General features: G+C 40.2%; 1 long non-coding RNA gene across 3 annotated transcripts; it reads right to left on the bottom strand.

Annotated features, from left to right (window-relative positions):
- Positions 1–220: 220 nt before the first annotated feature.
- On the bottom strand, positions 221–19,630 carry LOC108585048. Of its 3 annotated transcripts, none has more exons than XR_001900872.3 (5): positions 18,185–19,630; positions 16,645–16,723; positions 9,132–9,235; positions 5,313–5,820; positions 221–4,924 (listed from the first exon to the last, which is right to left on the bottom strand). It is a non-coding gene; the product is annotated as an uncharacterized LOC108585048 (long non-coding RNA). The 3 variants fall into 3 exon arrangements; XR_001900873.3 differs by having other exon boundaries at positions 5,788–5,820; XR_001900871.3 differs by having other exon boundaries at positions 221–5,820; positions 18,185–19,629.
- Between the last annotated feature and the right edge of the window lie 3,208 nt (positions 19,631–22,838).

The raw sequence follows: 22,838 nt of genomic DNA, 5'->3' as shown, positions 1-22,838 counted from the left end.
TTGCCTTTTCTCCTATTAATCTGCCTTTTGTCAGTTGATTTTTGAGTGAACCTTCAGAAAGAGAAGGCGAAGTTTACCCTTGGTCTCTATACTGCATTTTGCGTATCCATTCATGCATGAATGGACACTTGGGTTGTTTTCATATCTTGGCCACTGTGTATAATGCTGCAATGAACATGGGAGTGCAGATATCACTTCATGATCTGATTTTAATTCTTTTGGACATATACCCAGAAGTAGAATTGCTGGATCACATGTTAGTACTATTTTAAATATTTTTAAAACCCCATACTATTTTCCATAGCTGCTGCAACAAACAGGTATATTTCATGTACTCTATCCTATACATTGTGCTTAGCACAGAGGACACAAGTAAGACCAACCCTGCCTCAGGAAATGTAAAACCTGTTTATGGAGATATATATAAAAGGTAATAGCAGTTAGAGTGGTAAGATGTTCAGTGATGTTACTTACAAGATGTTAAGGGAGCACTGAAGGAAGTTGGTAAAGGTTTCTTGTGGCTGAAGAATGCACAGGAGCTGGCCAAGTTAAGAAGGGTATGACAGGTGGATTAGAAAGAGGAAAGAGATGAGCAGAGAGTTGTCCAGAACCATGGAGCTCCAGAGAAGACCACCCCCACAAACACACACCGCTGATTGTCAATTGTGCCCTTTATGCCTGGTTGCATCCAGTACCACCACGCCCAGCCAGGACACCCAACTAATCTCATGCCTTATACAGCTCTCAACAGCTCACACTGACCTCATCTCCTGCTTCTCCCTGACTCCTGAAACACTTCGCTATGGGTTCACTGATGCTTTATTCATGTTCAGTCATTATCAAAATCCCCTCTTGGAATATTTCCTTCACTGCTTATTTTACCAAAACATGCTTTGCCCAAGATCTGCTTCCTCCGTGGCCCTCTCAAGTGGTGGCTATTTCCTAGCTCCCCAGCTGTCCACACTGGGCATGGAGATAGGGCAGAGTCCTCTTTGTTTGTGTTTGTTTGTTTTTGCTGTTTCAAGACCATGCTCGTCCCTCCCTCCTCTCCTCTTAAAAAAAATAATAAACAGCTTTTGCACTCACATCAACAGATGATCCCCCACTTTCCCCTCCTTATTGCAATTAGCTATACCTTCCAGGTCATTCTTTGTGTTTTAAGACTGTAGTTCCCAGCTCACTGTCACTCTCACCAACACAGTCTTGTTACTTTTTTTTCCGTTGTTTTTCACTTGTGTGTCTTAGTTCACCCTTGCTGCTACAACAAAATACCACAGACTGGGAAATTTATAAATAATAGAAATTTATTTCTTACAGTTCTGGAGGATGGATGTCCCAGATGAGGTACCAGCAGGTTCAGTGTCTGGCAAAGATCTATTCCTCATAGGTGGTGCTGTCTAAGTGTTCTCATAGAGGCAAGGATGGAAGGAAGTGGGAGGCAGCTCTCTGAAGCCTCTTGGTTAAGGCATAAATCCTACCTACTCACTTAAATGCTCACCTCTTAATCAGATTGGTAATTAAGTTTCAATGCATGAATTTTGAGGGACACATTCAGATCCTAGCAATGTGGATGATGCCCTAACACCAAGTGCTTTCATGTCTAACCTCATGAATGACCTTGTTCTCCCCCATCTCAGCTACCCATTTCCGTGGTCATTGCCTCAATCTTGTCCTTACCAATAACAGAAACCTCTTCATAATCTCAGTTTCAACAATCTCCCTCTCTGACCATCACTCACTACTTTTCTTGCTCACTAGGCAACCCTCCTCTAACAATTTTTCAATCCTACTGCCCTTCATGCATTGATCTTATTCTCCATGTCTTCATGTTCTCACTTGCATCCTTTCCTAGCTTAACTCTCTTAGTCCATTGTTATAATCACTTCACTTTCGGCTTTCTTAAACTCACATGGAAAAAATCCTAACTTGTTTAGATCCAAAATTCTACTTATTCCATACCTGCATCCAAGCAAACTAAGCCTTGTTGGAGAAAACCACATGATCATGCTGACTTGTCTGTTCAATTGGTGACTACAAGCCGTAAGTAGACCCTTAGTGTTGCCTACCAATTCTATGACATTTGCTGGTTCTATTCAATCTTCCGATCTTCTAGATGAAAATTTTATACCTTCTCTTCTCTCCTCAAATCTCTAATATTTCTTTCCATCATCACTCTCAGCTAACTTTGTTCCTGCTTCACTAGAGTCAGCTACAGAGAACTTCCACATCCTCTTCCCACCACATGTACTCATCTACCTGTATCTGTACCACATATTACATGTTTCATTGCGTTCCTAAGCCCCCGCTCCTATCTAAAGCCAAATCCTCCACTTATTCCCTAAATCCTACCCACTGTTTCCTACTTAAGGACATTGCCAAAGCAACTATTCCCTTCTTCTGCTGTATCACCAAATTTTCCTGTTCTGCTGAATCATTCCAAAAGGACACCTATTTTAACTTCCTCCAATCTTGACTTCATATCCACTTCAATCCACCATTCTGCTTCTCTGCTCCCATTTGCAGCCAAACAGGAAAAGTTGCATTGTGTCCAATTCCTCTTCTCTCATTATCTTTTTTATTGAGATAATACTATAAAATTCAAAATTTTAAAGTGTACAATTATGCAGTTTTAGTATATTCACAAGATTGTACAACCATCACATTAATTCCAGAGCATTTTCATTGTTCCAAAAAGAAACCTCATACCCATCAGCAGTTACTTCTTATTTCCTCCTCCGCCCAGACTCTGGCAAGCCCTAACCTACTTTCTGTCTGTATGGATGTGCCTAGTCTGATCATTACATATAAATGCGATCATACAGTACCTGGCCTTTTATACCTGGCTTATTTCATTTAGTATGTTTTGAGTTTGTCCACACAGTATCACTTATTAGTACCTCATTTCCCCATTTTTTAGCTCATTCCAATCAGGCCTGCTATGATCAGTCACCTTCTTGTTGCAAAATCTAGTGACTAAGTCTCAATCCTCATCTTATTTAACCTGTCAACAATATTTGACACAGGTGATTCTCCTCCTTGAAGAACTTTCTTTGCTTTGTTTCCAGGACCCCACATTCTTTTGATTTTCCTTCTAGTTCACTGGCCATTTCTCTTTATCATTCTTCATGGGTTCCCCATTAAGTCCCTGATCTCTAAATGTTCAAGTACCTATGAGATTGATCCTTGGATCTCATCTCTTCTCTATCCACCCTCATTCTCTTAGGGATCACATCCAGTCTTGCAATTTTAAATTACATCTGCATTCTGACAATCCTCAAACTTCTATTTCTCACAAGAATCTCTCCCCCAGCTCCAGAGATGGAACTTGCTCAAGGTGTCCACTTGAATGTCTAAAGTCATTAGACTCTGCAAATCTAAAACCCACTGCTGAAGTCACTACCAAATCCTGCTCCTCCTCAGTCTTTCCCATTTCAGTTAATAGTAACTCTATCCTCCTTACTGCTCGGGCCAAAATCTTTGACTTCACCTGAGATTTCTCTTTCTTTCATATATCCATGCAAGAAAATCTTCTTGACTCAACTTCTAAAACATATACACAGTTAAAAAAAATTCTCACTACCCTCACTCCACCTGTACTAGTCAAAAGCATTATCCTGGGTTATTGCAATGACCCTGTAGTTGGTCTCTCTGTTTCAGACCTCTGCCCCTTCCTCCCAATACTATTTTCAACATAGCAACCCAAACAATTCTTTTAAAAAATAAGTTGGATCATATCACACTTCTGCTCAAATCCTCCAAATGACTTTGCATCTCAGAGTAGAACCACAGTTCCTTCCAATGACTGACAAGGTCCAAAACAAAATGACTTTCGTTGCCTCTCTGACCTCATCTCCTGCTCTCAGCCACCTCCCTCACTCCATTCCATACAAAGTTGCTACCCTTCAAATATTTCAGGCATTCCCCTGCCTCAAGACCATTGCATTTAATGTTCCCCTTGCCTGTTCTCTTCCTCCAGATTACCTGCATAGTGTACTCCCCTTTTCAAGTCTTCACTCAACTCCTCCTCAGTGAACCATCTTTGAAATTTCTATTTACTCTCCAGCCTTCCCTGTACCCTTTCCCACCCAACTCTTTCCCATGCCATGTTCACCATCTTATATACTGTATATTTTACTTCTGTGTTGATTGTATATCTGGCCCCTCTAGAATATCAACTCCACACAGGCAGGAGTTCTTGTGTGGTTTGTTCACCAACATATCATAGTGTCTAGCTCAGTGCCTGACACAGTCAACACTCAGTATGTGCTCATTAAATGAGCAAGCAAATGAGGTTCTCAGGCCCCAGCTCAAACTGGAAACCTTAAATTTACACTCTCATGCTCTCTCCTTAGTCTAGGGAGACAGTGAAGGTGGACTGTAGAACGGATTGAAGTAGTGGCTGGACAAGCATGTTAGGGGGAATATATGCGAGTTGTGGTTATTAGTGATAAAGTCATTCATGGGATCACCATGGTAACCAGTCTCGGTAAGGAAAAAAAATGAAGGCACAAAAGGAGATGACAGACCAGGTGAAAATGCTATATTTTAGGGTACGAGGAGTTCTGTGAGGCTGAAGATTAAAGACTTAGAAAGATACAAAGTCGTGGTCACAGAGTGAGATTCAGAGTTCAAATATCAGAGGTATCTCCATTATTGGTGTTGACAAGGTCCAATGTATCCAGATATGAGTGACTGAGGGCTATGAGATAGGGCATCTCTGTAGACAATGAAGCACCTTAGGTTCCTGGAAGAAGTCTCCATCTCTTTACTTGTCTTCTTTTCCCTCTGGAAAATCAGTCATTCCTGGGCCATAACTGCTGTCTGTGGCCTGAAATTCCCAAATCTGCACCACAATGAACTCCAATTCCACATTTCCAGTTGCTCCCTTATAGATGAGAAGTTTCCTTACTGGTCCATAAGCTCCCTGAGGAATTAAATGGTAACTCATTCACTAACATTTATACTCCAGCACCTAATCTACTGCCTGCTTACTGGTAGGTAGTCAGTAATTTTTTTTCAGTGAATGCCTCATATGTACATCCATTTCATGTACATGTCCAATAGTTTATAATTTTTCCAAATATGTTTATAAGCATACATAAACAAGCATGTCTGTGTATGTGAGACAAAATGCAAACAATCATTATTAAGGTGTACTAAATCATGTCAATTTTTAATTTTTTCTATATAATTTTTGGCATTTCTTGAATCTTTATGATTAGTATATTTTGCTTTTAAAATCTGGTCAGGAGCCATTTTCTTTTTTTTTAAGTAAAGAGATGCTAAGTTTATTATCATCAAATTAAAGTCACCTCCATTCTTCCTGTACTTGGGCTGGAAACTTTGGCATTGTCTTCAAAGCCTGCTTCTCCTACATAATCATATTCCATCATTTACGAAGTTCTACATGTTCCTCCTTAGTCTTTATCTCTTGCTTCCCATTTTCTCTGCCTCCATTATTTGCCTAGGCGGCCAATACCTCACACTTGGTAACTCAGCCCAGGCAGGCGGTGTTCTCCTGTGGTAAGCAATTTAAACTCCCGGTGGCAAAGAGCAGCAAAGGTTTGTTTCCCCCTCATGATACACGCTCATTATGGGTTGCTTGGGTGTTCTGCTCCTTGTCTACATACTCTGGGACCTAAAGCTGATCAGACAGACAATATCTGGAGCCGGACAGTCACTGGGGCAGAAAGCAAGAGCGCTCAGGAGGATCTCATGCTGGCAGGCAGCCACTTTCACCTATGGGTGACACACATCTGCTCACAACTCATTGGCCAGAGTACTCACATGGGAGCCAAGAAGTGGAATCATGCCATGTGCCTGATAGGAAGGAGAAATGGAAATATTTAGCAAACAGAATTAATATATACACTTGTAGAGAGCCTACACTTGAAAAAGCCTCCTGCCTCAAAACTATCCTGTTTACCTGGCCTCCTGGGTCACTGGTTTAAAGTCACAAGGATCAGGCTCCAGACTTAACCCCTCATTTATTAGTTGAGTGATCACAGTGATTTAATTTCCTCAGATCATTGTTTAGTAATAACTTCTCCCTACCTAGATTTCTGAGAATACATGAAATATTGAATGTGAACTCTTACACAAATTTACAGTAACAAGTTGAAATAACCTAACGCAACATTAATTCAATGGCTGGCTCATGAAGCTGATGGCATTTTTTATGACACATACTACGATGCCTGGGGGTGTTGGAGGTGGGAGGAGATTATCTCCAATGAGGCTCCTCAGTGCTGTAAAGCACTTTCTTTGCTGTCATCTGAGGAGGTGCTTTTGGATGGCCTGCATCATGCTTTACTTAGAATGCTACCCCCTTCGGTCAGCTTTGTGCACCCTGCCTCTTACCGTGAAACCCTCAGGTCACATGGCCTGAACTGTCATGGGCGTCCGTGTGAAGAGACCACCAAACAGGCTTTGTGTGAGCAACATGGCTGCTTATTTCACCTGGGTGCAGGCGGGCTGAGTCCGAAAAGAGAGTCAGCAAAGGGAGATAAGTGTGGGGCCGTTTTACAGGATTTGGGTAGGTAAAGGAAAATTATAGTCAAAGGGGGGTTGTTCTCTGGCGGGCAGGAGTGGGGGTCACAAGGTGCTCAGTGGGGGAGCTTTTTGAGCCAGGATGAGCTAGGAAAAAGAACTTCACAAGATAATATCATCGCTTAAGGCAAGGACCGGCCATTTTCACTTCTTTTGTGGTGGAATGTCATTGGTTAAGGCGAGTTTTAACCTCTTAAAACTCCCCAACTCTGGTGCCAACTTGGACAACATTCTTTTATGCACTCCTTTTTAGTTATCCCCACCTGCCCAGTTCCCTTATTAGGCCGAGACATTTTAACTAAATTATCTGCTTCCCTGACTATTCCTAGGCTACAGCCACACCTCATTGCTGCCTTTTCCCCCAGTTCAAAGCCTCCTTCACATCCTCCCCTCAGATCCCCCCACCTTACCCCACAAGTATAGGATACCTCTACTCCCTCCTTGGCGACTGATCATGCACCCCTTACCATCTCATTAAAACCTAATCACCCTTACCCCACTCAATGCCAATATACCATCCCGCAGCACGCTTTAAAAGGATTACAGCCTGTTATCACGCGCCTGCTACAGCATGGCCTTTTAAAGCCTGTAAACTCCCCTTACAATTCCCCCATTTTACCTGTCCTAAAACCAGACAAGGCTTATAGGTTAGTTCAAGATCTGTACCTTATCAACCAAATTGTCTTGCCTATCCACCCCATAGTGCCAAACCCATATACTCTCCTATCCTCAATACCTCCCTCCACAACCCAGTATTCTGTTCTGGATCTCAAACATACTTTCATTACTATTCCTTTACACCCTTCATCCCAGCCTCTCTTCACTTTCACTGAGACTGACCCTGACACCCATCAGGCTCAGCAAATTACTTAGGCTGTACTGCTGCAAGGCCTCACGGACAGCCCCCATTACTTCAGTACCTTGTGTCTTCCATTTAGTTTTTCAATTCATACAAAACCGCATCCAGGCCATCACCAATCATTCAATACGACAAATGTTTCTTCTCACGACCCCACAATATCACCCCTTACCACAAAATCTTCCTTCCGCTTAATCTCTCCCACTCTAGGTTCCCACACCGCCCCTAATCCCGCTTGAAGCAGCCCTGAGAAACATCGCCCATTCTCTCTCCATGCCACCCCCAAAAATTTTTGCCGCCCCAACGCTTACTGCAATACTATTTTGTTTTATTTTTCTTATTAATATAAGAAGGCAGGAATGTCAGGCCTCTGAGCCCAAGCCAAGCCATCGCATCCCCTGTGACTTGCACGTATACGCCCAGATGGCCTGAAGTAACTGAAGAATCAAAAAAGAAGTGCAAATGCCCTGCCTCGCCTTAACCAATGACATTGCACCACAAAAGAAGTGAAAATGGCCAGTCCTTGCCTTAAGCGATGATATTATCTTGTGAAGTTCCTTTTCCTGGCTCATCCTGGCTCAAAAAGCTCCCCCACTGAGCACCTTGTGACCCCCACTCCTGCCCGCCAGAGAACAACCCCCCCTTGACTATAATTTTCCTTTACCTACCCAAATCCTATAAAACGGCCCCACACTTATCTCCCTTTGCTGACTCTCTTTTCGGACTCAGCCCGCCTGCACCCAGGTGAAATAAGCAGCCATGTTGCTCACACAAAGCCTGTTTGGTGGTCTCTTCACACGGACGCGCCATGACATGAACTACTTGCAATAACCATCTTTTTCCCTTTGTACTGTTCTCTTATTCTGTTCTCTCTCTTAGGACATTTCGCTTGCTACCTAAAGAAGTACCCTCTTCCCAAAGGCATCTGGCCACCTTCTTCCTGTTATGGAATATCTCTGTATCATCTCCCACCACAATCCGTGGCAATGCTGCCTGATGTCAACCCAATGCGTACACTCCCTTGCCTGTGAACTTTGCTTATGCTAGTCTCCACTCCATAAATACCATCCCGCATCTTCTCTTGCTTTTCAAGCTCCACTTCCTCTACATTTTTCCCTGCTACCACAGTGAATGCTATGGTTGAAAGTTGATTTTTCTGCACTTAATGCTTACATTTGGAATTTATTGCTTCCTTCCAAATCATTTCACATGTGTCTATTTTGCATCTCCAGAAATCGTGCTAGAGATTTCTAACACATTCCATTCCTGTGAGATTCTTTAGTTCCCTCCCCCAACCCCCCAACTCCCCACTAGGTACAGAGGCTGGACTGAGGAGACTCAAGCGCAGGCTCAAAACAGAAACAATTTCCTTCAGTCTCTGAGTACAAAAGCAAAACTATTCAGGGACCAGCATGCTCACCCCAGGGGGAAAGCATTTTAAATATCACATGTCATTTGAAACTTAACCCAACAACTACATCAAATGAGTCATCTTTGAAATACAAAGGAAAGTTGAGTTGCTTCATAGGGCAGCAAGGCCTTGATGCTACCACCAGTGATTCTCACAGGTTGGGATTAAGAGCAGATATTCCTCAGTTTTTAAGGCTAGGTTTAGCACCTGGCTATAGAGTCCAGGCACAGAGTGAAGAAAACAGAGTACTGAAGAACACCCCCCTGAAAGCAACTGTTTATTCATGAAACAAGCAAAAAGAGACACACTCACCTTTGCTGAAACTCACTCTAGAGGAACACAACATGCATAACTGTGGCACTAGCGAGACAGACAGATCATGCCTGGGGCTCCAGCCCCTAATGCAATCTACCCAGCTGGAGGAGACACAAAGAATTGTTAAGGCGCTAAATCTCTCAACACACCAGCAACAAGATGAACACCCAGAACGCAGTGACTGCTGGAGGGTTTGTAGGCACCCAGGCCGAACAGATGGAACATGGAGTCATGGAAGGGCAGAGACACACAAACATCACGGCTTCCTGAAAAAGAAGCCTTTTATGTCAGCCTCAGAGGCATTGCATTCTTGGAAAGTTGTTCGTGTCACTTTGAAGTTTGTCACATTCAAGAGAAGCAAAGAAATATATGATGGGTGATTGCCCATTATTTTCAGAGGAAATGCATCTCAAACTGTGGACCTTTTATCTCCCCTTCATAGCTAATTTCCACTTACCATCTGCATGGATCTCTTGTGTCAAACAAAAAGAGAAGTGTGGGAATGTGTGAGTGCTTAGTAAATTGATGGGCTCTTCAGGGAACTAGCCACACAAATGCACTCTTTCTTTTTTTTTTTTTTTTAATTATACTTTAAGTTCTAGGGTACATGTGCACAACATGCAGTTTTGTTATATATGTATACATGTGCCATGTTGGTGTGCTGCACCCATTAACTCATCATTTACATTAGGTATATCTCCTAATGCTATCCCTCCCTCCTTCCCTCCTCCCCACAATAGGACCCAGTGTGTGATGTTTCCCCTCCTGTGTCCAGGTGATCTCATAAGTTCAGTTCCCACCTATGAGTGTGAACATGCAGTATTTGGTTTTCTGTTCTTGCGATAGTTTGCTGAGAATGATGGTTTCCAGCTGCATCCATGTCCCTACAAAGGACACAAACTCATCCTTTTTTATGGCTGCATAGTATTCCATGGTGTCTATGTGCCACATTTTCTCAATCCAGTCTGTCACTGATGGACATTTGGGTTGATTCCAAGTCTTTGCTATTGTGAATAGTGCCTCAATAAACATACATGTGCATGTGTCTTTATAGCAGCATGAATTATAATCCTTTGGGTATATACCCAGTAATGGGATGACTAGAACTATTTCTAGTTCTAGATCCTTGAGGAATCGCCATACTGTTTTCCACAATGGTTGAACTAGTTTACAGTCCCACCAACAGTGTAAAAGTGTTCCTATTTCTCCACATCCTCTCCAGCACCTGTTGTTTCCTGATTTTTTAATGATTGCCATTCAAACTGGTGTGAGATGGTAACTCATTGTGGTTTTGATTTGCATTTCTCTGATGGCAAGTGATGATGAGCATTTTTTCATGTGTCTGTTGGCTGTAAGAATGTCTTCTTTTGAGAAGTGTCTGTTCATATCCTTTGCCCACTTTTTGATGGGGTTGTTTGGTTTTTTCTTGTAAATTTGATTGAGTTCTTCATAGGTTCTTGATATTAGCCCTTTGTCAGATGAGCAAATTGCAAAAATTGTCTCCCATTCTGTAGGTTGCCTGTTCACTCTGATGGTAGTTTCTTTTGCTGTGCAGAAGCTCTTTAGTTTAATTAGATCCCATTTGTCAATTTTGGCTTTTGTTGCCGTTGCTTTTGGTGTTTTAGACATGAAGTCCTTGCCCATGCCCATGTCCTCAATGGATAGAGAGACAAAAAACCCTCCAAAAAATCAATGAATCCAGGGGCTGGTTTTTTGAAAAGATCAACAAAATTGATAGACCACTAGCAAGACTAATAAAGAAGAAAAGACAGAAGAATCAAACAGACACAATGAAAAATGATAAAGGGGATATCACAAACACACTCTTTCTAACAGCTGCCATCTCTGTTCAAGGGGAAAATCTAAAACTGATACTACCTTGAAACTGATTCATGGTAAACATGTTCCCTTCATGTTTTCTTTATGTCTGGGGGCACATTCGCAGTTTAATTTTTATTGAATTATAATTAGCAAAAGGTGATTTATTTTAGAAACTTTCCAAATTAGGGAAATTAAAGATTTTTCCCCAGTAATTTTTTGTGTGTAATTTTCCTTGAGTTTTCGTTTATCTTTTAATGCTTCAGCAAATGAGCAAACAACCTTTAAAAATCCCTCTTGTGGAGAAGCAACTGTTGACAAATTTCTACTGATGTGACAGAAATCACTCTGCAAAAAATACTGTAAATTATGGATGGTGGCTTTTGGATGCTATGTCTCACAAAAGATGAATAATCAGTTAGAGAATGGAGATGGGGAAAATGAAAAAGAAATCCCCACTTTCAGTTTTTAATTTCCAGTTAACAAACACAACATTTCTTTTAAAACAAAGGTTAATGAAAAGAAGCATAGGCCAGGCGCAGTGGCTCACGCCTGTAATCCCAGCACTTTGGGAAGCCAAGGCAGGCGGATCATGAGGTCAAGAGATTAAGACCATCCTGGCCAACATGGTGAAACCCTGTCTCTACTAAAAATATAAAAATTAGTTGGGCCTGGTGCCACGCACCTGTAGTCCCAGCTACTTGGGAGGCTGAGGCAGGAGAACTGCTTGAACCTGGGATGCAGAGGTTACAGTGAGCAGAGATCATACCACTGCACTCCAATCTGGCAACAGAGCGAGACTCCGTCTCAAAAAGAAGAAGAAAAAAAGGCTGGGTGCTGTGGCTCATGCCTGTAATCCCAGCACTTTAGGAGGCTGAGGAGGGTGGATCACCTGAGGTCGGAAGTTCAAGACCAGCCTGGCCAACATGGTGAAACCCTGTCTCTATTAAAAATGCAAAACTTAGTTGGGTGTGGTGGCTGGTGGCAGGCACCTGTAATCCCAGCTACTTGGGAGGCTGAGGCAGGAGAATCATTTGAACGTGGGAGGCAGAGGTTGTGGTGAGCTGAGATTGTACCACTACACTTCAGCCTGGGAGACAAGAGTGAAACTCTGTCTCAAAAAAGAAAAAAAAAAAAAAAGCATAAATAATTTTTATTCTGTGAATCTGTGAAGCTGTCTTTCAAGTTATGGTCCCCAATTCTTTCCATTTCAATCTGTAAGTCATAAAGACCAGATACATTGTCAATAACAATCTTTTATTTATATAAACTGTGCAGAAAAGTTTATAGGTGATAATTGATCCTTTATCCTATGAGCCACAAAAATTAAGCCTCAAAGTTGAGCCACCGTACTGTCTAAAAGGCAAAAACTTATTTTAGAAATGGCCCATATGGCTACACTTTGAGCTTTTAGTACTGACAGGCAGCTATGGGGAGCCAGATGGTGACATAGGTAGCATTCCAACATCATACATCTTCTTCATTAAGTTAAGTTTTCATATAAGAAACTTTAAATATAATGGGATACAATTATCTTGGGAATCGCAAACATGCAATGTGCCTTGCTGTTTATTTGTGTCCTATTTTGGTACATAATTATTAACTAGAATTGTGGAATATGTTAGATGCAATCATATATTTGATAATATTGGTAGAATGTTAATTACCTATTATATGATTATTAAATGAATTTCCCTGTGTTAGGCAAATATAAATGGAGAAAAGACAAATATAATCAAAATATCCCAACCTAGACAAAGGGTTAGTCAATCAGGACTAAGTTTTGCTGCATATATTAGAAACCTTAAATAACAGTGCATAAAGAAGATATTTTTCACTGAAGAAACAGAAATTCAGAGGCTGATGATCCAGGACTGGAAAGGAAGCCCCAGGGTCTTTAGGGACCAGCCTTCTTCAACCATCCATGCCATCATCTTTAGTGTGCGGTTTGCATCCTCAAGGATGGCATCATGGCCCAAGATGGTGCAGTGCTGTGTACAGTGCTGTGTTTCAAGCCTGAAGAAGAGTGGTAGGCACGGCTGAAATGGCACCAGTCTCATTACCAAGGCTTCCTCAGAAGTTCCAACCAATGCCTTCTGTTTGTATTTCATTAGCCACTCCTTTCCCAGCGAAGAAAACTGGGAAATATAGTTGTTTTCAGCTAAGGGTTTGGCTGCCTTCCAAAAAACAAATGGCCCACAGGAATTCTGGTAGTAAGGAATAGAAGGAGAATGGATATTGGGGAGAGAACAAAAAGTGCCTGCCACAGGTTTAAAGAATCTCATTTACGAAAATGAGTATGGATACAGGGGCCAGAATAGCTAGATGTTCTTGTGGAGTAAACATCAAAACAAGGCAAGGGAAGTCTTTGGGCCAATATGAGGAAGGACAAAAGGATTTCAGCATTCGAGAGTCAGAGGATTTCCAATAAGAAATGAAGGAGTCACTGATCAATTGCTAATGGTCACCTTGCCTTTGTGAGAGCTAAGGAAAGAACTAATTGCTGATTCTTAACCAACATCCACAACATCAAGAAACAGAGTGATAAAACAAGGAAGTCTCCATGCCAACTCAGGCATTTCTCAAGCGTCTGGGAGATGTCAAGCAGGCCTGATCCTGCAGTTCCATACCTTCTCTAAGAAGGCCACTTTTAGAGACTATGCAAGGCCAGGCATCTAGAGTGGGTCTGAAACAGGCACCTGTCATTGCACCCATTGTTTTCTATACTGGGTGACCCTCAGGCCTGCAGAGCATTCACTGAGAAGTAAAAGCCCATGCGTCATGGGGCAAAGAGGGTCTTCCCTACATCCTGGCCGCTATCACATTCCAACAGACGGACTTCTGCCTTAAGAGCCTGGATGTCAAAAATGCATACCTGAGGAGCCTGTCTGTGGTGGGAGGTAGGGCCAGGTAATAGGGGGTTGGAATAAGCTCTTCCTGCTGCTCAAGCAGCCATGCCCTTTCTTGGAGTTCTCTAATGTTCTGAGAGTCTGGGTTGAAATCAAAGCCAGATGCCCCAGGTAGACTAGAGTTGCAGGGTCTCTGAGCCCAAACAAAATGCAATGATGGAGGAGAGGCCTGGAGTACCCAGAACATCTGGCATTCAAGATCAAGCAGTTTAGAATAAGGTGAAGACTACATCTTGAGGGGTTTAATCACCACATGGGGCTCATTTGTACATTTTTAGAAAGTGGCTTACGCCTTCTTAAACTTTGCTCAGATCTCCTTTCCTGCAAGTCAGGGGTTCCCTCCTCACTCGCCTCTCCCGGGCATTATTCCAAACATCAAGAATAGTATTTGTTTCCTAAGGCTGCCATAACAAAATACCATAAACTAGGTGGCTTAAAACAATAGAAGTCTATTCTGTCACAGTTCTGGAGGTCAGAAGTCCAAAATCAAGGTGCTGGCAGGTGTGGCTCCTCCTGCATGCTCTGAAGGAGAATTGTTTCACACTTCTCTCCTAGCTTTTGGTGGCTACTGGCAATTCTTAGTATTCCTTGGCTTGTAAACATATCACTTTGATATCTGCCTCTACATTCATCCAGACTTTCCCTTTCTATGTCTCTAAAGACCCTCTGTCATTGAATTTAGAGCTCACCCTAAATCCAGGTTGATTTAATGCCAAGAGTCTTAACTTAATAAAATCTTCAAAGACCCTGTTTTCAAATAAAGTCACAGTCCCAGACACTGGAGGTTAGAACTTGGACTATTCAACCCACTATGAGAAATAAAAACAAAATAGCAAACCAGAATAAGCCAAATTCTCTCATCTCTCAAAATTTTAAAGTATGAGCTGCCCAAAATTGTGATTTCAATAGTGTTAATGCTATGAGTCTCTGACACAATCTTTCCTTTCTGCTAAAATACATATGGAGACACCAGAAAAACATAAAAATTAAAAAATAAATTACATAACCACAGAGGCCAAAAATAAGTTAGCAACTTTTTGCCAGAATCTGGGAGCATGTCCACCAGCTTCAAAGCCTATGAAGCTTGTTTGAGAAAATTGGCTGGTGGTTTACACTCTGCCCTTTGAAACCAAGAGCCATGCTAGTCTGGAAGTGGCAGTATGTCAGGAGGTCCTCAAACCTCCCCTACATTTGACAATTCACTAGCAAGACTCCAAAGACTCAGCATATAGTTGTAGTCAGAGGTATGAGCTATAACAACAAAAGGGTACCAAGCACATTCAGCAAAGTCAAAAGGCCCCTGGGGTGAAGTAAGAGGGAAAGCAGGCACAGGTTTCCAAGATTTCTTACCCAGTGGAAACACACTGGGCATGTTTAATTTCCCCAGCAACAAGTCATCACAACATGCGTGAAATGTAGCCAACCAGGGAGGCTTGTTAGACGCAATGACCAAGGCTTTTGCTGGGGGATGTCCCCATATGCAACCTCCTGCCCGGCACATACCCAAACTGTAAACTCTCAGAAGGAAAGGAGGTGTTCAGCATAAACCACCTTGTGTGTAAAAACAGTTTGGGCACGGTGAGCCACTCTCATCAGTTCATAGTGGGGATCTAGGTTCCCAGATGAGAGCCAAGGGCCACCCTTTGAAGCAGGCCTTTTCAAGGACAGAAGTTTAGTTCTACTCTGCTAACTCTTTTCTGCATAGGAAGGTTGAGAAAAGATTGTGCCTTCCTTCCCCCTCTGTCTTCCCTGACCCAGAGATGCAAAGTGTCAGGAAACCACCATCACCCCCAGGCTCTGCAGGATGCTTTGAGGCAGGCAGGGTTTGGATCTTGCCTTTATACCCTCAGGCTCCTTTCTACCTATGTCCATTTAGAAACCAAGACTGTGTTACTCAGAAGTAAATAGAAGAGAGGAAGGGGACCATAGAAACCCCTTGCATTCCAATAGGTAGGGTCGCTACACATGACAGGGTCTAGGTAGAAACAGGGATGGTAGGGTGCTGGGAGCAGTGTAGACTCTTTTCCCCTGTATCGCATGAAAAGATCATGACCAGGCTGGGGATGGGGAGCAAGTGGTAAGAGAGAAGAACCAATATCATCCCTGCAGAATCAGTGTTTTCTCTTTTTTTTTTTTTTTTTTTTTTTTTTGACAGAGTCTGTCTCTGTTGCCCAGGCTGGAGTGCAGTGGTGCAATCTAGGCTCACTTGTAACATCTGCCTCCTCTACTCAAGCCATCCTACTACCTGAACCTCCCAAGTAGCTGGCACTACAGGTGCACGCCAAAATGCCCAGCTAATTTTTGCATTTTGTGTAGAAACAGGCTTTTGCTGTGTTGCCCAGGCTGGTCTTGAACTCCTGAACTCAAGTGATCCACCTGCTTTGGCCTCCCAAAGTGCTGGGATTACAGGCGTAAGCCACCCCGCTCGGCCAGAATCAGTGTTTTTCAAACATGCTGCTATGTGCCCTGAGATTCCCCAAAAATATCTCCCACTACAGGGAGAAAGGACAGGTCAAAGGATGGGCTCAGCACATCTCCAAAACTCATTCAGGGCAAGTCCACTTTTTCCTATTTGCAATAACAAGCTTATACATAATTTTTCATATATGAAATAGGCTTCTTGACAAAAAAGAATAAGCAATTTAAAATCATTGCACTAGATGAGTGTCTGCCAGACAGTGGGAAGTGTTTTAGTTACTGAGACATCAACTAAGCTGCAGGCATAGAACTAGGAGGGAGATTGTATTAGCACCAAGCAGACAATGAAAGCAGACCACTCTTACCTTTTCTTTGGAAAACACCAAGCCTGATAACCTGGTTACCCACAGAGGAAGTAAATCTTCTCTTCTGCAAATACAAATGCTAGAAAATGACAGAAAAATAACTAGTGGTTTTTAAGCTCTTAGACATGAGTTCCATCAAGTAGATGATGAAAGCTATAAACAACAACAAAAATGAACACACACTTGTGCAATACTCTGGTATAACAATTACAAAAGGTTCACAGATCCTCCTGAAGCTCGTATCCATGTTTAGAACCTCATAGAGCTTCAGAGCCCATTTTAAATGGAAAGACAGACCTAGTCCAGTTGTTATTCAGTTTTGAAACTAAAAGAAAGACATTCTTATAAATGCAATTATATGAAAATATTTATTCAACAAATATTAAATATCAATAACGCTTTAGGGCCAGGGAAACTGTGAATAAGCAGACAAGTCAGTTTCCTTTGTAGAGCTTATATCTTTTAAGAGGGAAACAGATGTAAATAGGAAAATAAATAAATGCCTGAGATAATGTCAAGTAACTGCTGTGAAAAAGGGCCTACTTGACAAGATGATCAAGTTTGAATTAAGATCCAAATGACTAGAATGAGCAAATCAAGTGAAAATCTAAATACAGAGCATTCCAGTAGCAGAAACAGCAAGTATCAATGCCCTGGGGTGGAAATGAGCCTGTTATGTTAAAAAATAGCACAGAAGTCCAGAGAGTGAGGGTCAGTGAGGAGGAGATAAGGTTGCAGAAGAAGCAGGGCCAGATTCTGAAGCGTTCCAGGGGTCATGGTAGCCAATTAAGCTTACATCCTAAGTACAGTGGAAAGCTGTTGAAGAGTTTCAACAAAGAGAAACATTCTCCGATTTGCAATTTTTTCACAATTTTTTTTCTTGTGGTAAATACACATAACAAAATATACTGACTTGACTATTTTTACATCTATAGTTCGGTAGTGTTAAATACATTCATAATGTTGCACAACCATCACCGCTGTCCATCTCTAGAACTCTTTTCATTTGCAGAACTGAAACTGTACCCATTAAACAATAACTCCCCATTCCTCCCTCCTTCCAGTCCCTGGCAACCACCATTCTACTTTCTGTCTCTACAGTTTTTTTTAGGAGGGTCTTGCTCTATCACCCGGGCTGGAATACAATGGTGCATTAGCCTTGAACTCCTAGGTTCAAGCAATCCTCTCACCTCAGCCTCGCAAGTAGCTGGGACTATAGGCACACACTACCACACCAAGCTAATTTTTTTAAGAGATTGGTCATGCTATGTTGCCCAGGCTGGTCTCAAACTCCCAGCCTTCAGGTGATCTTCCTGCCTCAGCCTCCCTGATCTCTGCAATTTTGATTGCTCTAAATATTTTACGTAAGTGGAATCAAGGAGTATTTGTCTTATTGTGACTGGCTTAGTTCACTCAGCATAATGTCTTCCAGGTTCACTTATGCTGTAGTATGTCAGATTTGCCTTCCTTTTTAAGGCAGAATAATATCCCATTGTATGTATATTTACTGCTGTCCTTTTGCTACTTGTTTTCTACATACCTTATAGCTTCTTTTTGTCCTTCATTTCCTTCATTACTTTCTCTGTATGTATTTAGTTGTTTTTTTAATAGTGAAGCATTTACATTTCTTTCTCATTTCCTTTTGTGTATATTCTATAGCTACTTTCTCTGTGGTTACCATGGAGATTACATTTAACATTCTAAAGTTATAATAATCTAATTTGAATTTATACAGCTTAACTTCAATAACATACAAAAACTCTGCTCCTTTACAGCTCAGTCCCCACCTCTTTCAGTTGTTGATGTCACAGAATTACATCCTTATGCATAATCTATACAAAAACATAAACTAACAATTCTTTTTAATGCATTAGTCTTTTTATTGTAAGAACACTTAACTTTAGATCTGCCCTGTTATTAAATGTTTAAGTGCGCAATATAACATTCTTAACTATAAACACAATGTTGTACTGCAGATCTGTAGAGCTTATTTGTCTTCTGTTACTGAAACTGCATACTCCTTGAACAGCAGTCCCCCATTCCTCCCTTCTCCTAGCTCCTGGCAACCTACTACTCCATTCTCTATTTCTATGGCTTTGAATATTTTAGATATTTCATATACATTGAATAATGCAGTATTTGTCCTTGTGTTCCTGGCTTATCTCATTTAGAATAAGGTCCTCCAAGCTCATCCATTTGTCACATATTACAGGATGTTCTTTTTAAAGGCTGAATAGTATTTAATGTATGTATATACCACATTTATTTATCTGTGCATCTCTCAATGGACATTTGGGTTACTTCCATATTTTGGGTATTATGAATAATGCTGCAATGAACATGAGAGTGCAGATATCTCTTTGAGAGACTGATTTCAGTTATTTTGGATTAGCTTCTCTTTTGGAAACCACCAATCTGATAACGGCTAATTCAAATTCTCATCCAAGATGTGGAATTTTTTGGTCATACGGTAGTCCTATTTTAATTTTTTTGTGGAACTTCCATACTACTTTCCATAGTAGCTGCACCAATTTACATTCCCACCAAAAACGTACAAGAGTTCCCTTGTCTCCACATTGTTGCCAACACTTGTTATTTTGTGTGTGTGTTTTTATGTAACAGCTATCCTAACAGATATAAAGTGATATTTGATTGTGGTTTTGATTTGTAGTCCCAGATAATTAGTAATATTGAGCATCTTTTCCTACACCTGTTAGCCATTTGTATGTCTTCTGTGGAAATATGTCTATTTAACTCCTTTGTCCAATTTTCAATCTAGTTATCTGGTTTTGGGTTTTGGTTTGTTTGAGGTTTTTGCAATTAAGTTATAGGAGTTCCTTACGGATTTTGAATATTAATCCTTATCAGATATGTGGTTTGCAAGTATTTCCTCCCATCCATAGATTGCCTTTCCAGTCTGTTGTTTCCTCTGCTGTGCAGAAGCTTTTAGGTTTGATATAGTCCCACTTGCCTATTTTTGCTTTTGTTGCTTGTGCTTTTGGTGTCATAGCTAAGAAATCATTGCCAAGACCAATATCAGAAAACTTTTTCCCTATGTTTTCTTCTAGGAGTTTTACAGTTTCAGGTCTTACATTTAAATATTTCATTCATTTTGAGTTTATTTTTGTGTACAGTATAAGGGTCCAAATTTATTATTTTACATGTGGATATCCATTTTCCCAACACCATTTGTTGAAGAAACTATCCTTTCCCCCTTGCACATTCTTGGCACCTTTATCAAAGATAAGTTGATGCCAGACATGTAGGTTTATTTCTGGGCTCTCTATTCTGCTTCACTGAGCTTATGTCTGCTTTTATACTAGTATTACACTGTGTTAATTACTGCAGTTTTGTAATATATTTTTGAATCAGGAAGGATGTTGTCTCCAGCTTTGTTCTTCTTTCTCAAGATTGTTTTGGCTATTTGAGGTCTATATATGATTTGAGGTCTATATATTATATATGATTTTGTGGTTCTATATGTGATTTTTTTTATTTTTATTTTTTAAAAATTGTCATTGGGATTTTGATAGGGATTACATTGAATCTGTAGATTGCTTTGGGTAATATGGCCATTTTAATAATGTTAATTCTTCCAATCCATGAACACAGGACATCTTTTCATTTATTTGTGACTTCTTTAATATTTTCATCATTATTTTATAGTTTTCAATGTACAATCTTTTACCTCCTTAGCTAAGTTTATTTTTAAGTATTTTATTCTTTTGTTGTTATTAATGGGGTTGTTTTCTAGATTTTTTTTAAAACAATCACTGTTAATTTATAGAAACGTAACTGATTTCATATGTTGATCTTGCATCCTGTAATTCTCCTGATTTCACTTATTAGTTCTAACAATTTTTGGTGAAGCCTTTACCGTTTACTATATACAAGATTATGTCATCTGAAAAGATAATTTTACTTCTCTCTTTCTGACTTGGAGGTCTTTTATTTCTTTTTCTTGACTAATTGCCCTGACTAGGACTTCTAGTACTATGTTGAATAGAAGTGGCAAGAGTAGGTATCCTTGTCTTGTTCCTAACTTTAGAGGAAAACTTTCAGTTTTTTTACCATTAAGTATCATGTTTGTTTTGGGCTTTTCATATATAGCACTTATTATATTGAGATAAATTCCTTCCAACTTGATAAGACTTTTTATCATGAAAAGATATTGAATTTTGTCAAATGCTTTTTCTGCATCTATTGAGATAAGAATGTGATTTTCATCCTTCATAATATGAGATTTTATCCTTCTGTTGGTATGGTTTATCACATTTATTGATTTGCATGTGTTTGATCATGCCTGCATCCTAGGGATAAATATCACTTGGTCATAAGGTATGATATTTTTGTTTTTTTCTTTGAGACGGAGTCTCACTCTGTCGCCCAGACTGGCGTGTAGTGGTGCAATCTCGGCTCACTGCAACCTCCGCCTCCCAGGTTCGAGCAATTCTCCTGCCTCAGCCTTCCGAGTAGCTGGGATTACAGGCATGCGTCACTAGGTCTGGCTTATTTTTGTATTTTTAGTACAGACAGGGTTTCCCCATGTTGGCCAGGCTGGTCTTGAACTCCTGGCCTCAGGTGATCCACCGGCCTCAGCCTCCCAAAGTACTGGGATTACAGGCATGAGCCACTGCACCCAGCTGGGTATGAATCTTTTAATGAACTGTTGAATTCAGTTTGCTAGTATTTTGTTGAGGATTTTGCATCTATGTTCATCAGAGATATTGGACTGTGGCTTTCTTTTCATGTAGTGTCTTTTTATGACTTTGGTCTCAAGGTAACGCTGGCATTATAAATTAAGTTTGCAAATATTCCCTCTTCCATTTTTTTTTGGAAGAGTTTAAAAAGGATTTGTATTAATTCTTTTTTAAATGTTTGATGGAATTTACTAGTGAAGCCACCCGGTCATAGGTTTTTCTTGATTAGGAGGTTTTTGATTACTGATGCAATCTCCTTGTTTGTTAGTGGTCTGTTCAAGTTTTCTATTTCTTTATGATTCAGCCTTTGTAGGTTTCATGATTTTAAGAATTCATCCATTTCTTCTCAGTTATCCAATTTGTTGGCATCTAATTGTCCATAATAATACCTTCTGATCCTTTTCAATTCTCTAGCATCAGTTGTAAAGTCTTTTTCATTTCTGATTTTATTTGAGTTTTCTCCTTTTTTTCTTAGAAAAGAAATTTCAAAAAAATCAAATCATTTTCATTTCAAAACATCCACTCTTAATTTTGATTTTTTTCTCCTCTCTATTTAATTTACATCTGCTCCAAGTTTTATTATTTTCTTTCTTCTGCTAGCATTGGGCTTAATTTATTCTGCTTTTAATTTCTTGGGGTATAAATTAGGTAGTTTATTTGATGGCCTTCTTCTTTTTTACTGTAGACATTTATTGCTATAAACTTCCCTCTTAGTACTGCTTTTCCTGCATCCCATAAGTTTTTATATGTTTTCATTTTAGTTTGTCTCAAATATTCTAATTTCTCTTTTGATTTCTTCTTTGATTCAATATCTGTTAAGAATGTGTTATTTTCACACATTTGTGAATTTTCCAGTTTTTCTTCTGTTACTGATTTCTAGTTTCATTCCACTGTATTTGGAAAAGATATTTGGTATGTTTTCAGTCTTCTTAAATTTGTTAAAACTTTTTGTAACCTAACATATGATCTATCCTGCAGAGGGCTTCATGTTATTGAATGTATATTCTGGTGCTGTTGTGTAGAATGTTTTGTGTGTGCCTGTTAAGTCTATTGATCTACAATGTTGTTCAATTTCTTATTTCCTTATTGATTTTCTGCCTGAACATTCTAACCATTATTGAAAGTGGAATGTTAAAGTCTCCTAGTATCACTGTATTACTGTCTATTTTTCCTTTCTGATCTATCAATGTCTACATTCAGATGTTCTGGGGTTAGGTGCATATACAGGTTTATAATTATTATATCTTCCTGATAAATTCACATTTTAATTATTATATAATAATCTTCTTTGTCTCTTGTCAGAGTTTTTGACTTAAGCTTTATTTTGTCTGATATAATTAAACCACTCTGCCCTCTTTTGATTACCCTTTGCATAGAATATCTTTTCCCGTCCCTTCATTTTCAGTCTATGCATGCCCTTAAAGCTAAAATGTTTTATAGATAAGATCTAGTTGGATCTTGGTGGGTTTTTTAATCCATTCATCCATTCTATGT

The sequence above is a fragment of the Papio anubis genome, chromosome 4, assembly GCF_008728515.1.
Source record: "Papio anubis isolate 15944 chromosome 4, Panubis1.0, whole genome shotgun sequence".
Taxonomy (NCBI): domain Eukaryota; kingdom Metazoa; phylum Chordata; class Mammalia; order Primates; family Cercopithecidae; genus Papio; species Papio anubis.
This window is presented reverse-complemented; position numbering and strand designations above follow the sequence as displayed.